The sequence below is a fragment of the Nilaparvata lugens genome, chromosome 1 (assembly GCF_014356525.2).
Source record: "Nilaparvata lugens isolate BPH chromosome 1, ASM1435652v1, whole genome shotgun sequence".
Taxonomy (NCBI): Eukaryota; Metazoa; Arthropoda; class Insecta; order Hemiptera; family Delphacidae; genus Nilaparvata; species Nilaparvata lugens.
In genome coordinates, this window is record NC_052504.1 from 50,254,771 (window position 1) to 50,272,757 (window position 17,987).

Here is a 17,987-nt window from a genome sequence, read left to right on the forward strand (position 1 = left end):
ACGCATGACCACAGTTTCCAGACATAACATAAAACATATACAATACTTTGAAAACATAGATATATCTGAGAGGCAAGCATTTGAGACTCTGAAAGATAGGAAAAGAATGTTCATATCTACCCTCCTTCTTGATGGCACGAACTATGGATTTTTGTATAGTTATTAAGGGCTTCAAGTGACTAATGTAAGTGGAGCCCCAACAATTTATACCGTAGCTGATTTTTGAATCGACAAGTGCAAAATATAGCTGCCTCAGGACACTCATAGGGAGAAATTTATTCAAAAAGTAGAACTTCCTCAGCATTAACAGCAGATGGCTTTTTATATTAGTAATATGATGAGACCAAGTGAGCTTTTCATCAACAATCACACCCAAATATTTTATGAGTCAGTTTGACCAACCACCTCACAGTCACAGTCATCACTCGCACAGCTACCATGAAACTTCAGTGCAGAAGGCAATGTCCATGATGTTGATAGTGTAAACAGCATGTATTTTGTTTTTGAAAGATTGAGCTGAATCTTATTGTGTCTAAACCAGAGCAACAGCTTGTTCAAATCATCCTGCATTAATCTTACCAAATTGGGGCCATCCAGATCACAATATGCCAATGCAGTGTCATCTGCAAAAGATACAGGCATACCAGAGAACCTGAACGAATAGAGATCATTAATAAAAATGAGGAACAAGATTGGCCCAAGGACTGATCCCTGTGGTACACCACAGTCCACTACCTGAACCTCACTCTTCACACCTCCAATGGCTACATATTGTTGTCTGTCATTCAAATAGGACAAGAACCAGTCATGAGCCACGCCCCTGATGCCAGCATTATACAATTTATTCAACAAGATCGAATGGTTCACTGTGTCAAATGCCTTTTTTATATCTAGAAACAGTCCTGCGACACAGCGTGCTGGCCTGAAGTTGAGACCAGAGAAAACAACTGCCATAAACCTTTCAAGAGCCATTTCTGTATTCATACATTCACGAAAGCCAAATTGGTTACTATAGAAAAAATTACATGAATCAAGAAATTCTAGAAGTCTCCTTTTCATTATCTTCTCCAACAACTTTGAAAATACTGACAGCAGGGATATAGGTCTATAATTGTTCAACTTTAATCGAGAACCCGACTTGAAAACTGGCACCGCTCTTGCCAGCTTCATCCCAGAAGGAAACACCCCTGTAGAGAGACTACAATTGAAAATATCAACTAGAATTGGTACTATGGCCAGCGCAACATTCTTCAATAATCCAGAAGATATACAGTCACCCCCACAAGATTTACCATTTTCTAATCCTCTAATGTAAACTAAGAGCTCATCATAGGTAACAGCTTCAAGGGATATAGACTTCTGCTGATTAGTTTCCTTGAAGATATTATGATAGTCCATGTTATCAGCTCCACCATTAGAATTAGCAGCGACATCTCTGCCAATGCTAACAAAATACTCATTAAAAATATTTGACAATCTTTTTGCATCACTAACAATTTCATCCCTGTGTTCTATTTTTAATTCTTTTAGGGGTTTACATTTTTTCGGATTTCCACACAGCTTATTCAAAACTTGCCATTTTTGCCGTGGAGGCATTTGATTTAATGAAGAATAATACTTTATTTTTCAATTTTAATCCAATTTTTTATTTTTCTAGAGAAATTTTTGAAGTTATTTTTTAATCTTAAGTTATCAGGGTTTCTTTTCATTATTTTAAATAATCTATCACGCGAGTGGATTGCTGCACACAGACCATCAGTTATCCATGGTTTGAGTTTCTTCAAATTCATTGATTTTATTTTGCATTCGACTCTCACCTTTGAACAATCAATATAATTTTTAAATACCTCAATAAATTTATCAAACTTATAGTTAACATTATTACTTAAGAAAACATCACCACAATCATGAGACAGGAGGAAATTATTCAGTTTGTCCAAATCGATTTTGTATTTTTCTTTACAAGAATTCCTTCTACTATTATCTAGGTTAGCGCGAATTGTCAATCTTATAGCTCTATGATCACCAATTAAATCCTCAATAACTGCACATTTTTCAAAATGTGAAAAATTTTGTGATCTCATAAATACGTGATCAATGCAGGTTGATGTTGTCTCCGTTACTCTAGTAGGTATGTCTATAATCGATTCAAAACCGTAGTAGCTGAGAACTTCTAAGTAATCATCAACTTTATTATCACCAGTCGCCAAAATGTTGATATTAATATCTCCTATTATGACAGTATCACAAGACGAAGGAATGTTTAAAATAGTGTCAAGACTGGTAAGAAATCTATCGCATTCGAAGCCATGCCATCTATAAAGAACGATTAGATTGAATTTATAGTTCGATAAGGTGCACTGAAGATAAAGAGCGTCCGCACCATCCAACTCACATTCCTTTACACTGCAGTTGAAACCAACTAATTCAGTGGAAAAATAAACAATCAAGCCGGTGGCTCTTGTGAAAGAGGAAATACTTGAACAAGATTCATAGCCATCAATATAATACTGGGACACCTGCTCATCTGTATCCAACCACACCTCAGTCAACGCTATAATAGCTGGCCTCACTTTCCAGCAACTAATATAATTATGTGACAAACTTATCAAAATTGCTGCTTATACTTTGTATGTTTTGATGGAAGATCATAAAACTATGACTTGATGAAATATGAGAAATATTAACTTCATCAATAGAACTCAACAAGACACAACTATTTTCATCCTCCATCATAACTCATAGAATTTAAACAATATTTGATATTAGAGATTTGGTGGTACACCAGAAATTCAAAATGAATATCGAATTCATTTACCTTCATTGGAATTTCATTCACACACACACTCACACACTTAAATAAAATAAGAAATAGCATATAGAAAAAGAAAAAGAAATGATCAAAAGACACAAAGGAGGTGAAAGAGAGAAAAACTTGATTCTCTTCAACATGTGTGTCAGCACCCACAATAGAATATAGGTAAAATACAAAGCTATTCATAGATTCAAATAATACATCAACTCATAATAAATCTATATAAGATAAGAATTAAATATTCAAACGGAAGTAGTGTTGTATATTCTTTTATTCATGTTCTGCGTGTACTAAATTTGTGAATAAAAATTTATTTCATATGATTTGAAAAAAATCTATGGTACCGTCACCTGTTCTTTTTCAGTATCTTGCAATTCTTACTGGCTGCATAAATGTCTGTTGACTTCCAATCCCGATCGAATTCCACGAGAAACAATCAGAAAAGCATTCCTCTCAGAAAACCCTTCACTGATTGGTTATTGTGGAATTGAATCATGATTAAAATTTAACAGGCCTTTGTGCAAGCCGGCCCTAGTATTGCACCACCGTACCCTCAAAAATGCCAATACATCAAGCTCTTCTGATATCTTGGAAACAGAATGATGTTAAGAGGTTGAACTTCTTCAGATCAACATACTGTAAGAAGGTCTTTCATATTATCAAAGTCATTAGTGAAAGAATTTATCAGCTACACTGTAAAGTGGTCTATAGTTTTTGATAACTATACAGGCTTAATTATAGCTGAGAGTATTTATAATGATAATGGTCAATGTCCAATAAACACAAATAGAAACTAATAACGATCATTGACAAACATTGAAAATCATTGTTACTAGGTACCTATATCATGTTGTTTATAGTGGTTCTAACTGTTTTAGCAGCTCTTGTTAATGCTGAAGGTTGGTAAAATCTATGTTTTCGATTATATGCTTGGTGAGAAAATAATGTAAAATCCTCCTCCTTTCATACTTTTTTAGGCTCTTCCAAGTATTTGAATTTTTATTTCACTGGTAGATAAGAACATATTTCCACATTCTATAACTTAGAAAAATATATATTTTCATAAAGATTTGGGTGGTGAATGATACCGTATTTTTCTGAATTACTAGGTTTTTGTTGAGGCTTATAACAATTTAAACTTTTTTCAGGCTTCAGACTGATTTCATGAATGACATTTTTGAGAGTAACTATCAAAAATTACTAAAGCAACACGCATATTTGAGAAGAAACTTAGAGTTGAAAACGAATGAAAATTCACAAGTTTTATGAGAAATTAAGAAAAGTTCTATTAGAGAAGTGTGATGGAGAATGAATTTATATTAATAGGAGCTTTCCGAAACTCAATGAATAATTTATAAAACAATATTCTCTTTTAATTAATTTAATTCTCTTTACGGTATATTATCAAACTTTAATACTCACAATGCATTTTTCATTCACTCAATAATTAAAACCCAAACTTTCAATATTCATCTTATTTTCAATAAAATTATCTGATCCAAAACATTTTTCAACAATATTCAATCAAATTGTGTGACTGTCTAATCATATACCACAAATTCAGGGCATCTTAGATTTAATTGTCTGTAATAAATTATAGGCTACTTAAATTACCGTATTTTGTCATAGCTTGTAATTACAATACATTTTATATTCATCATGACAAGTCATGAATAAAATTCATTTATCCAACCTTATATAGTGTTATTTTTCCAATATAAATCAAAAATATGTCTAATCATTACTATTATCATGATAATCTTCAAGTTATAAGAAACTTATCGTACGGTATTGTGTTCTTCAAGTCAGTCTTGAATTGAGTTCTTTCAAATAATTCTGACGTTACATACAATTTTTTCTGCAAAATGCAGGAAATAAATCTTCCCCTTTTCCCGTGTGAAACGGACTATATTTTGTGATGATATGTATTCTGATTACATCCTTGTACCATAATAAAATACCTTTCTGAATATTCTATTCATATTCGACATCCTATAAATTAATAGCTTCTAGTAAGTTACATTCCACGCATACTATTATTTTTAAATCTCTTCAATTTGTCTAATTATTGACTGTTACAGTGGAGCAAAAAGATGTGATGAATTTCTATTGCAAACCAACCCACAAGGGAGTCCAAACATGTAAATCAGAGCTGATCGACTTATTTGTTTACACAACTATTGACACGCCGTTTGATGCAGCTATTACAAAATCGGAAATGGCCAAAGTCTGTTCAACTTTACCCAAATAATCTCAACCCTCAACACTGATGTTTAGATTTTTAAACCTATCGATAATCACTCATACTCAATAATTTTCAGTAGATATGACCTGTAATAATAAGGCACACATTTTCAAACCTGAATACGCTACAGACTATAACTTATTGTTTTGGTTAAGTAAAAATGCAAGGTTGAAAATCTCAGTAAAAATCCATGCATGATACTCATGAAATACATAGAACCCACATACGTATGTAATGCACATTGAAAAAATGCATTTTGGACATATTGAATTTTAAGTTCCTCCACACAAGGATTTTTTGCTTGATTTTATCTGGTTTGTATTGAATTTGTCATACAGATTAGTTATCAATAGCCTATTTGTTCAGAAACTAATAAGCTATTTTATTTTGGTTGTATCCAATAATGTAGTAAATCTGCCTTCATAAATGCATCCTACATTTCAATAAACATCTTTGTACCAAATTTTTGTTGCTGAATTTGAATTGTCTTTGTCCTTCTCTCCCATACATTTCGTTTTCATTGTTTAAATTGTTTTGTACTTTTGTAATTCTCAAATCTCTTGATACAGTACTATGTGGGATATGGCATTCAAATTGGATTACCGACCCATTCCATTGACTTGATCTATCATTAAATAAACACTGGATTATGAAATGTATGAATAGGTAATTGATGAAATTATCACATTGTAACGATTAACATAGGATCTATTTGTTTATTAACAGAATCACGTAGCCTGTAATCCAGGCATTGAATGTTCAAAAAATAGCATAGGAGGAAAAGTCTGGAAGTATAATAACCAGAAATTGAAGAATGCAACTTTTAAACCACCCTTTTATCTATAGCAAGGAGTAGGGATGGGGACTTTTGATATGTACACCTCCCAACTGGTCCCAACAAAGTCAAAAATTGTGTTTAAACATTCTTTCCAAATTCCTTTGTTAATTGGTCCATTGTTGCAAAACTAATGATTTGCAATATCATAATATATAGGTATCATAAGCTCAACATCATCATAATCACACTCAACACTAAAGCTGCTGCAAAAGTCGTGAGGAACTTTCCCTTCTATGCTTTTTTTTGAGTATTCAATGCCTGGTCTATATCTATACATGATATCTGTTCGTAAACAAATAAATCCTTTGTTAATCGTGATAAATGTGATAATTTCTTCAATTATTATCTATTAATACATTTGATAATCCAGTGTTTATTCTAAAATAGATTTACCTTTATATAAGAAATTATTATTTTTGATAATTATAAGACATGTTATTTACATATAAGACATGAGACATAAGTGTTATTTATTTATTTATTCATTCATACGCACACTGGTCTAAGAGAAAGAGTAATTCTATTTTCAAAACTGGCACCCTATCATAATGATGTGAATTTACAAAGACTCTTCCAAAACATGGAATTCATGGAAGGGATGGGTTCAAAAGGATCCAAAGGTTCAAAGAACCTCACACGACGACCGGAGCTTATTGTGTATCCCAAGTACATTTTTTTAGCAAACCAATAAACCTGTGTCCTTTAAGAGATCCAGGAGTTTTTCCCTATACTAACGATCAATTCATCACCTGGTTGATTGTAGCCAAACATAGCCCTTCTCCTTGCCCCTAGTCTCTCGCAATCCAGTATGATATGCTTGGCATTCTCTTCAGACTGATTGGTTGGTTGAAAGCTGGGCTGATGTTTACAACATCCCCAATATCGATGCAATATGGTTAGCAACTTCATAGAAAAATTAACACAACTTACAATAAAAGAAAAAACAATTAGACTAAGTGAAAAAAATAATCCAGTAAAAAAATGGATTAAGTTACACCCAGTCTAGTCAATGCAATCCGAGAAAGAGACAAATTACACAGGAAACTCTCTCGGCAGCCAAACAATATTGAATTGCAAACTCACTACAAGAACTACCGAAATACTTTAAATAATTTAATAAAAAAGCGAAAATAGATTATTTTAATGAGAAGTTTGACGAAAATAGGAATAATGCCAAGAAAACTTGGGAATACATTCACGAACTGCTTGAAATGGAGAAAAACACAAAAGAAATAAGCCTAGATGCAGATATACTTAACAATTACTTTGCTAATGTAGGTGTATCATTTTCCAGGAAATGCTAATGATATCCCAGTTCCTTTATCACTATCAAATTCATGTCGACACAGTATCTTTCTGAACCCCACAAACACATACGAAATAATTACAATTATAAATCAGTTGAAAAACAAATCTACACCAGGACCCGATAACTTCACAGGACCTTTCATAAAAAATCTCTCACTACATAACTGGACCCTTAGAACATATATTCAACAAGTGTTTAAATGAAGGATATTTCCCAAAAAAATTCAGAGAAGCCAGAATCATCCCAATACCTAAATCCGGAGATTTGAATAAACCAGAAAATTATAGACCTATAAGTCTAATAAGCAACCTTTCAAAAATATTGGAAAAATAATAAAAAACAGAATTATGTGTTTTTTTGGATAAAGAGAATATTATAAATGAAAAGCAATTTGGTTTTCAAAAAAATAAGTCTACTAAAGATGCAGTCATCCACCTGAACAAAATAATTTTTGACAATTTTAATAGCAATAGAAAAACTGTTGCAGTATTCATGGATCTATCAAAGGCTTTTGATACCATACCTCACAATATATTATTAAACAAATTAGACAGATCTGGAATTAGAGGCATAGCAAATGATTTATTTTCTTCGTACCCAACTGAACGGAAACAATACCTAAATCTCCATGGTCAAACTGATATTAATTATACATCAGGGTTCGGCTTGCCCCAAGGTTCTGTGTTATCACCAATTCTTTTTCTGTTGTATGTGAATGACCTACTTGAACTAAACCTCCAAGATTGCACCACCCTGTCTTTTGCAGATGACACTGTATTGATCTTCAGTAGCAAAAGCTGGGAAGAAACCTTCAATATGGCAAATAGAAACTTAATAATAGTAAAAAAAATGGCTGCAAGATCATATCTTGACTTTAAATGCTGACAAAACTTAGTATATCACCTTTTCACCCAGTATAACTGGACAACCAGCAACAGATTCAAATCTTACAATACGAACAACAAATAATCGCAATGAAAACACTACGGATAATACAGAAGTACATAAAAAATAAGAAAGGGTGCGTACACTTAAATATCTTGGTATACTCTTAGATCAACATATAAAATGGAACAAACACATTGACTATCTGTGCTCAAAGTTGAAATACCTCATTTACATTTTTTACAAAATAAATAAAATAAAAAACAAAGACATTATACGGAAAATTTACTTTGCTACGCTCACTCATTATTTCAATACATTAATGAAGTATGGGGAGCTGCATATGATACATATTTAAAAAAATTATTTATCCTACAAAAACATATTATAAGAGCTGCATTAGGAAAGCCACGACTCTATCCTAGTAGGGAAATTTTTCTTGAATTTAAGGTCCCGACAATAAGACTAATCCCGACTATATTTATAAGGATAAATCGAATTTTGCTACACATATTTCACCCTATAATACACGTCCTAACAATAGATTTAACACAGAACTCATCAAGCTAACCATATGCAGGCACCAATTTACATATTATTGTAACTACATTATAAATAAGATTCCAAACGATTTTATAGATAAAAATCTCACGTGATTTACTTAAAAGTATAGAATATTGGATTGAGCAGAATATATTCTTCAAAATAGTTGTATGAAGTATAGTATTGTAGAGACGCTGTTCTTCGTAGAGTCAAACGCTCAAAATCTGTGGTGGATTGGGCGGAGTATAAGCGGCTTCGAAACAAAACCCAGCAGGAGATTAGAAATGCCAAGGTCAGGTTCTATTACCACTCTCTTTCTGGCAAGCAGCCTACTAGAACGGTATGGTCGAAATTGAAAAACTTGGGTATTGGAAAATCACATGTTCATCATAATATACCTTTCAATTTGGATGATATCAATGATAACTTTACTGATAATCCTGTTGACCTGTCTGGTGCTCATGACCACTTGAACAGGCTAAGAGCGGCGCCTCATGTAGCTCCTGCTCAGCAGCTCTCCTTTTCTCCTGTGACTGAAGCTGATGTAATGAGGATAATCATGGGAATGACAAGCAATGCAGTTGGAGTTGATTGCATACCTATCAAATTCATCAAAGATACTCTTCCCTTCACCTTGCCTATTCTTACGATAATTTTCAATAAATCTTTGGAATCGTCCTTTTTCCCCTCAATTTGGAAATCAGCCTTAGTCTCACCTCTGCCCAAATGCTCTTCAGTTAAATCATTATCAGATCTGAGGCCTATCAGTATTCTCCAGCTCTGTCTAAATGTCTCGAGAAACTTGTTCATCAGCAGTTTTCTGTTTTTCTAGAACGTTTCCATCTTCTGTCTACCTTTCAGTCTGGGTTCCGAACACGTCACAGTACGACCACTGCTCTGCTCAAAGTTACTGAGGATATCAGGTCAGCTATGGATAGTAGTCAGGGTACTATTCTGACACTATTCGATTTTTCAAAGGCATTCGACTGTGTTCATCATCCACTCCTCCTTCTGAAATTAAGAAATCTTGGTTTTGGAGAGGGTTGTGTAAGATGGATCGAGTCTTACTTGTCGAATCGCCAACAGTGTGTCAGGGCCAATAATGAGGTCTCTTCATGGAGAAATGTAACCCGAGGAGTCCCCCAAGGCTCTGTTCTTGGGCCTCTTCTGTTCTCTCTCTACATCGATGACATCGCAAAATGCATTAAAACACTGCAAATTTCATCTGTATGCTGATGATCTTCAGATCTATAAACATTTTTCTGCAGGTGAGTCTGATGCATGTGTCGAGCAGATGAATTCTGATATTGATGCTATTAGTGGCTGGGCATATAATCATGCATTGAGATTGAATGAAGGTAAGACACAGAGTATCATTGTGACTCATAACCGATTCAGAGCTCAGAATGTTCCAAGGTTGAGGTTGAATGGCATTGAGTTGGAGTATTCTGAGAGTGTTAAAAACCTGGTCTTGTTATCTCTAAAACACTCTCATGGCTCAATCAGGTTGAGATTGTTTGTAAGAGGGTGTTTGCTTGCATCCATAGCTTGAAACGATTTGCCCTGTTTCTTCCACTCAACATCAAGATCATGCTGGTCAAGACTCTTGTGCTGCCTCACTTCAGCTACTGCGACACTGTCATGAACGACATGACTGTTGAGCTCTCTAACCGACTGCAGCGTACACAGAACTATTGTATTCGATTTATTTTCAATGCTAGACGATTTGATCATGTTACACCTTTTTATGTACAACTATCTCTCCTAAAATTGAATGATCTTCGTACTTTGCACATATTGACTCTGCTTCACTCAATAATCAAAACCAAGTCTCCATCTTATCTGTCTGAGAGCTTCAGATTCCTGTCTGAGATCGGTGAACGTGCAACAAGGCATGGCAACTTGCTGCTAGCTTTTCCCATTCATAGAACGACGACTTTTGAGAGATCTTTCACTGTCACTGGTTGTAGGCTGTGGAATAATCTTCCTGCTTCTGTCCGGGCCATTGATGGGCGTGCTCGCTTTGGGGTGGAGGTCAAGCGGATTTTGTTGGCGGGTCTGCGGGGGTAGCGTGTGGTTGGCGCTTGGAACTGGTCTGGTGGGCTGTGTGAATGTTGTATGAATGATTCTATTAATAATTCATTTTTTTTACTATTGTTTCTTGAATTATATCATTGATTTTTTTTAGTCTAAATGCAGATTGACTGTTTTGTTCCAACTATGTTTCTATTTTGTAGCTATATTATTTAATGTATTTCTATTTATATATTAAGTTACACTGTATTTTTTTTTCAATTGCATTTGTTATGTTGAGGTTGAGTGGTAGAGAGGACTTAAAAGTCCTAACTCCGCCTAATAAAGAATTTTTCATTTCATTTCATTTCATTTCATTTCATTTCATTTCATTTATTGTACCCAACAAGCATTGTTACGGTACTAGAAACTGTGAACGATGGTTTTTCAGTTTCAGGTTCTTATACCAGGTATGTAATTGTCCCACGTCATCTTGCAGGAGTTTAGTTTTAATACTCTCTTTAACATCTGTTTTCTGGTTTTCAACAAAATCTCGAGTCCGATGTTCGACTCAAAGCTATCCCAACCCACTAGGGAGTTGAATACTCAATAGAAACTGTATCTTATATGGAGAAAAAATTCGAACACGTGATGAACATCAATGCTCAAGACCACGTATGCTCAAATAACTGATATTGAATTTTAGGGAATTTTATCTTGTATAAGCCCTGTAGTCTCAATTTCATCCTCATCCACTCCGTTTGATTGAAAAATGACTTGAATTCTGCGGAGGAGCGGGAATGTCTTGACATCTTCCACTTTTTTGAACTCTCCAACTAATTTCAAAACTATTCATTTTTATTTTAATTTAATGCACGTGAAAGGCAGAATCGTGGTCCACAATTTGAGATCAGATGGGCTTCCGAGGTGGAGTGCATTGAGAACAGAGAAAAACATCTTTAATAATAGTTTTCCCGGAAACACCTGCTGGTGGTAGGTAGTATTACTCAAATGAGCATCTAGCGCAAAAAAGGTTACACTGTGCAGATCAACTGGTCAATAATTAAGGTTATATGTCATCAAAAGAGTTCAACTTATGATACATCATTTTAAAGGTCTTAAGGCAAGCAATAACTTTTATACTAAACATTTTTCTCGAAAATGGAAGCGTAAACTTTTATTAGACAAAATATAAAATAATAAGGTGAAAATTTCCTAATTTTCTGGCTTTGTAAGGGAATAACTTTCTGGAGAAATAGCCTACATATACGATGGAGTGTTATTATGACACTAAGTTTTAGATATATTTATCCTTCAAATGAATAAATCTAAGTCTGATCGATATCTTGATTCTGAGCCGAGATATACTAGTTTCAAGAAACCATTGAAGTTTTAAACTTTGGGGGGGGGTGTCCTGGGGAAGAAGCAAGCCGAGTAACATGTACCCCCCACCATCGCCCCTGTGGTAGTACCCTGTACACAAGTACGGTAGGCCTATCCAAGAATAATATTGAAGTAGGCCTACTCAAGCTATTATAAAACATTGAACTACAACATCGTACATACAAATGTAAATTCCATAAGCAGACTCACTTGATACTTCAAAATCAAAATCTTATTAATTTAAATCTACCAATTTCCTACTCAGTAATTTTACAGCTTACTATAATTATTTGAGGTGGATGGTTGAATCAGTATCGTTAGGCTAGACTCAATCTATTTAAAATATTCATTCTCGAGTCTAAAATATTTTTTTATCATCTCCTCTTTTGTCTTTTTTTATCTGAACTGGTTAAATCAGTTAGCTAGACTCAAATGTTCCATTTTCAAATCTGAAAAATTCATATCACCTCTCCTTTTGTCTTCTTTCAGATTAATACTAATGACTAGCTAGATTAACTCAGATGAGGTTGAACGCAGCCCAAATTATAGCTCCCACATCATTAATGAAAGCCCTCGGATTTTCAGGAAATTTTTCTGTGTCATAAAGTGCGAAATCAAAATTTTCAATATTTTGTTTATGTTTCCAATTCCATAGATCAAGGAGATATCGTTGAGTACGGTAAGTAAATTTATTCCATTGTGGAAACTGTTCATGAAGTCAGTCCTGATAATATAGGCTACATGTTTTGAAAAGTAAGAGTAATGATTAATTTAGCTTAATAATGAGTTATTGGGGTATGAGTATTGTATGATCGAGTATTGGTGGGTATTGGATATATTTGTGAATCTTTGCATATTGTTTTCAAATATAAAGTGTGAAAATGCTTTCAAAGAGAAAATATAAGCTATGGAGTTGGACAAAATAAAACAAAATTTCATTCAAACTTTCTTCTTATTTTGAATTTTTCTGACAACTTCCCTAATATTATTGACATGATTCAACACTATTGAAGGAAATAGGATCAATGTTTTTTATTTAAAGAAACAAAATCATTAATCATTATTGACATACCAAAAATATTTTTTCTTATTAGAGCATAGAATTCTCTTTAGATAATTGTTGATTATTACCTATTATTATTATTATTATATTATTATTATTATATTATTATTATTATTATTGGAATAAAAATCCTTCTTTTAAGCTCTATAATAATTATTATAACAAATAATTTCATTTGAGATATAGTACTACTATAAAATGCATTGTAACTAATTAGCCTATAGTAATAACTCAATTTTCTGCTTTTTTCATAGAATGGACTTTTAATGCGAATAGGTTATTATTAAGGAATACCTATTCAATAATCTAATATGAACCTTTATATAACTATAATTCTCTCTTTCCAAATAAAAATTTGTTACAGTAAGTAAGCAACTTTCACTTCATTTTTTCAAACTCCACCGATCCGAAGGACTCTGAGAAATATATTTTATGGTTAATAGTGCATGATTTAGATAGGGCTGAGTAACATAATCTTATGAAAGTAAGTACATAAATATTATTATTCTATTAACATGATTATTAAAACTGGAAACAATAAAATAATAATGCAGCAAAAGGCTTTGAGGTTTAGATAGTTGGGTGATGATTTTTGTACCTATTCAATTATTCAAAGTTTATTTTGAATATACAATTGATTGATTCATCTTGCAGTACGGTGATTATTATCAAATAAGCTACCGGTATTCCAATGCAATTTTTTTAAATAATTTTATATCAGACCTAGTCATATAAATCTTGAACATTTTTATGCCATAAATCCAATGATTCACAACTATTGACAACTATTTACAACTATTGAAAGTCGATCTAGTTTATTCATATAAAGTTTTCACATTTTGCAAACTCAACTCACATGGAAATACCGTACTTGAAATAATAGATAGGTCTTTGTTGTTCTTGGAAAAATTATGATTGAGATTCATTCATACTTTGGTATCACTACAGTGCGTTTTGCTTACTTGTTATTGTTTGTCAAAAAGCCTGATTGTTTGATTTTCATAATTACGGTTCATGTTATTACAGGATCATTTTTTATGGTGAGGACTCAGTTCTATTCAAGCGAAAGCTTGAGGTGTTGAATAAACTGAATGATGTTCTACCTATCCAACCAAGCACTTGAATGAGAGGAATACAGTAAGCATAATAATCTTCACAATAGTGAACTTTTTTGAGAAGAAGAAGAGAATGAAATTGTTCGATCTATTATTACTTTTGATTGGATCAACATTCGATACAGGTAAGCTTAATGACCTAAAAATTTAATTACCGTAGCCTAATCTTAATGGAATTTTTCTGAACCGACTAGTGAAATGCATATGTTCGCATGTAGTGAAGTTATTATTCTAGTGAAGAATCAACAAAAATTTATCTGGGTTTAATTCTTCTGGTAGACTGGTTTGATAGGATTAAAACTATTCATAAAACTAATGAGATAGGTGGACCCACTTGTTTGTATCATATATGCAATGTAATACACATGTATTTTGTTCTATTTACTCTGTATCATGAACAACAAAATCCATGATGTTTTCTGAGACAAAATAAATACATACAAAATAGCCTTGACCTATTCAATTTTAAAAATAGAATATTATTCCATCCATATTGACTGAAGAAATTAAAACTGGATGGTTGAATGGTTGGTTTATAGGAATGGATAATTTTAATGGGTAGTATTTTCTGAATAGGATAGGTACCGTATTCCGTAATATTTCTTCAGAAAGTGATTACCATGACTTCCTGTATCCAGAATAATTATCAGAGTTAATATTAAAATGGAATGTTCTAGCTAATAAATCAAATCAAATAAAATTGGTTTTTATTATCCATGATGACAGGGTACAAAAAATTCATATCATACAACAACTTTACATCTTCTGCAAACAAAAATAATCATAAATAAAACTTACAGATGAAATTTGATAATTAATCGTAATAACTAAATCTAACTGTAATATATCGTAGTTACAGAAAATACAACATTATTCTTTTAATAAATTTCATGAAAACTCCCCACAAAGGCAAAGCCTGTGTGTGGAAGAGGGTCTCGACGATTATTATTGGCTAACGTTGGATTGTCCTCGCACTTGCATCTATCAGATACTTGGGTAAACCAGATACTCATATCAGAAAAGATTTAAAGTCTCAAGAGTTTAAAGTATAAAAGATGTAAAGATTTAGAGTTAAACTTGGACCATCATTACACGACATTTGCTTTATCTATACAATGTAATATCTACTACATAGGCCCTATTCAAGTGCTATTTTGAAAAATAGATGTAAGCATGTAATATGCATTTTACAATATTCACTACGAATCTGATAGTCAATACCGGTACTTTTATATGTGACTTGTTATTTCTACTCATATGTTGAGTTAAGATAGATATTTTTAAACATTTAGGTAGCCAAATATATGCATCTATGCAAAAACCATTAACATTATGCTGGCCACTAACGGTAGGACATGCATGATAAACATGCATGTACATGCATTCTATCATGCACATACATACATGTACATCATGCATGCTAAGTCATCAGCGAGAGACTTCAACATAAAATAAACAAGCAATAACAATACAAAAAACCACTTAAAAAAACAAATTATAATAATACAAAAATAATCTTACCTTAAATAGAGCAGTAAAGAACAAAAATAAAGAACAAAAAATGAGAGATACAAAACCTATAATCTCAACAGATTTTGCTCGATGTCTTTTCTGTGATGACGCAGCAATGTATGACGAAATGTGTATCACGCATGTCTTTCTGTTAGTGACTTGCAAACAATATGTGAACACTTTTAAAATTAAAAACAATAATGACAAGAACTATTATTTTAATATCAACCGTTAGGCTAAATTAGCAAGTTTATTATTATTCAACATTTTAGAGAAATTGAAACATACTTGGAGAGCCAGTTAATAATCGTAGGTATAGTGGACTATTCAAGGTATGAATGTTATGGAAAAAATATTATCATTTGACAATTGGACCTATTAAATTTTATATTAATGATTAGCAGAGGTTTATTCCAAGAATAATGTCATGGGAAACATTGATTATCAAATTAATTGAAAACAAAATAGGTCCTGTTACCAATAACTTACTTTTTCATTTGTTCCAGGATTTGCTAATCCCATCAAAGAACACACATTAAATGGGATAGTTATCAATCAAGATAATGTTGATAACTCTCATCTGTTATCCGATAACGTTCATCCATTTCATGAAAATTTGAAAGTTGTAAAACATGTTGAAGAAGGTTTTTCGGATTTCAAGTATGCTGATATGATTGAAATTGATAAGATACTACAAGAAAATGAAATTATCGCAGAAAAAAATACAGAACAAATTCCAGAAGATCACATGATTCACAAGCCCAAAAAATCATTTAAAAAAACAAATTATAATAATACAAAAATAATCTTACCTTGAGAATTTTCAGAAAATTAAATAACCGATGAATAATGAATGATTCATGTAATTGTTGCCTGGATAGAGCAGCAAAGAACAAAAATAAAGAACAAAAAAATGAGAGATACAAAACCTATAATCTCAACAGATTTTGCTCGATGTTTTTTTCTGTGATGATGCAGCAATGTATGACGAAATGTGTATCACGCATGACTTTCTGTTAGTGACTTGCAAACAATATGTGAACACTATTAAAATTAAAAACAATAATGACAAGAACTATTATTTTAATATCAACCGTTAAGCTAAATTAGCAATTATTATTTAACGAAAATCCTAAATAAATGCTGCAAATCACCCCGAAGACCTCTGCTACTGCAGACATTGACAACAGGGTTAACAGCTAGATGGAAATTCGATGGAACTACTATCCAAAAATTAGTTGCCAGCCCGGGAATCGAACCCGGTACCTCCCAATGCCAGTCAGGAATGCTTGCCCTTACACCAAACTGACAATCTCTGGATAGCAGCGCTCATTTTATACGAAGCCACAGCGGCCAACCAGCTACAGATGGAATTAAATAGAGAATGCATTTATTCAAATGCTAATTAATATATAATTATTATTTAACGAAAATCCTAAATAAATGCTGCAAATCACTCCGAAGACCTCTGCTACTGCAGACATTGACAACAGGGTTAACAGCTAGATGGAAATTCGATGAGAACTACTATCCAAAAATTGTGAGGTACCGGGTTCGATTCCCGGGCTGGCAACTAATTTTTGGATAGTAGTTCACATCTAATTTCCATCTAGCTGTTAACCCTGTTGTCAATGTCTGCAGTAGCAGAGGTCTTCGGGGTGATTTGCAGGATTTTCGTTAAATACCGTAATAATTATAATATTAATTGGCGTTTGAATAAATGCATTCTCTATTTAATTCCATCTCTGAATTAGCAAGTTTAGAGAAATTGAAACATACTTGGAGAGCCAGTTAATAATCATAGGTATAGTGGACTATTCAAGGTATGAAAAGTTATGGAGAAAATATTATCATTTGACAATTGGACCTATTAAATTTTATATCAATGATTAGCAGAGGTTTATTCCAAAAATAATTTCATGGTAAACATTGATTATCAAATTTAGTTTGATTCTTTCTTGAAAAAAACTGATAAAACAAGTATTAAAAACAAAATAGTCCTGTTACCAATAACTTACTTTTTTCATTTGTTCCAGGATTTACTAATCCCATCAAAGAACACACATTAAATGGGATAGTTATCAATCAAGATAATGTTGATAACTCTCATCTGTTATCCGATAACGTTCATCCATTTCATGAAAATTTGAAAATTGAAAAACATGTTGAAGAAGGTTTCTCGGATTTCAAGTATCCTGATATGATTGAAATTGATAAGATACTACAAGAAAATGGAATTATCGCAGAAAATAATACAGAACAAATT

General features: G+C 32.7%; 1 long non-coding RNA gene across 2 annotated transcripts; it reads left to right on the forward strand.

Annotated features, from left to right (window-relative positions):
- Positions 1-12,443: 12,443 nt before the first annotated feature.
- On the forward strand, positions 12,444-17,830 carry LOC120353191. 2 transcript variants are annotated; one of them, XR_005572224.1, is made up of 3 exons: positions 12,444-12,710; positions 14,121-14,334; positions 17,758-17,830. It is a non-coding gene; the product is annotated as an uncharacterized LOC120353191 (long non-coding RNA). The 2 variants fall into 2 exon arrangements; XR_005572225.1 differs by lacking the exon at positions 17,758-17,830 and adding an exon at positions 16,228-16,490.
- The last annotated feature ends 157 nt before the right edge of the window (positions 17,831-17,987 follow it).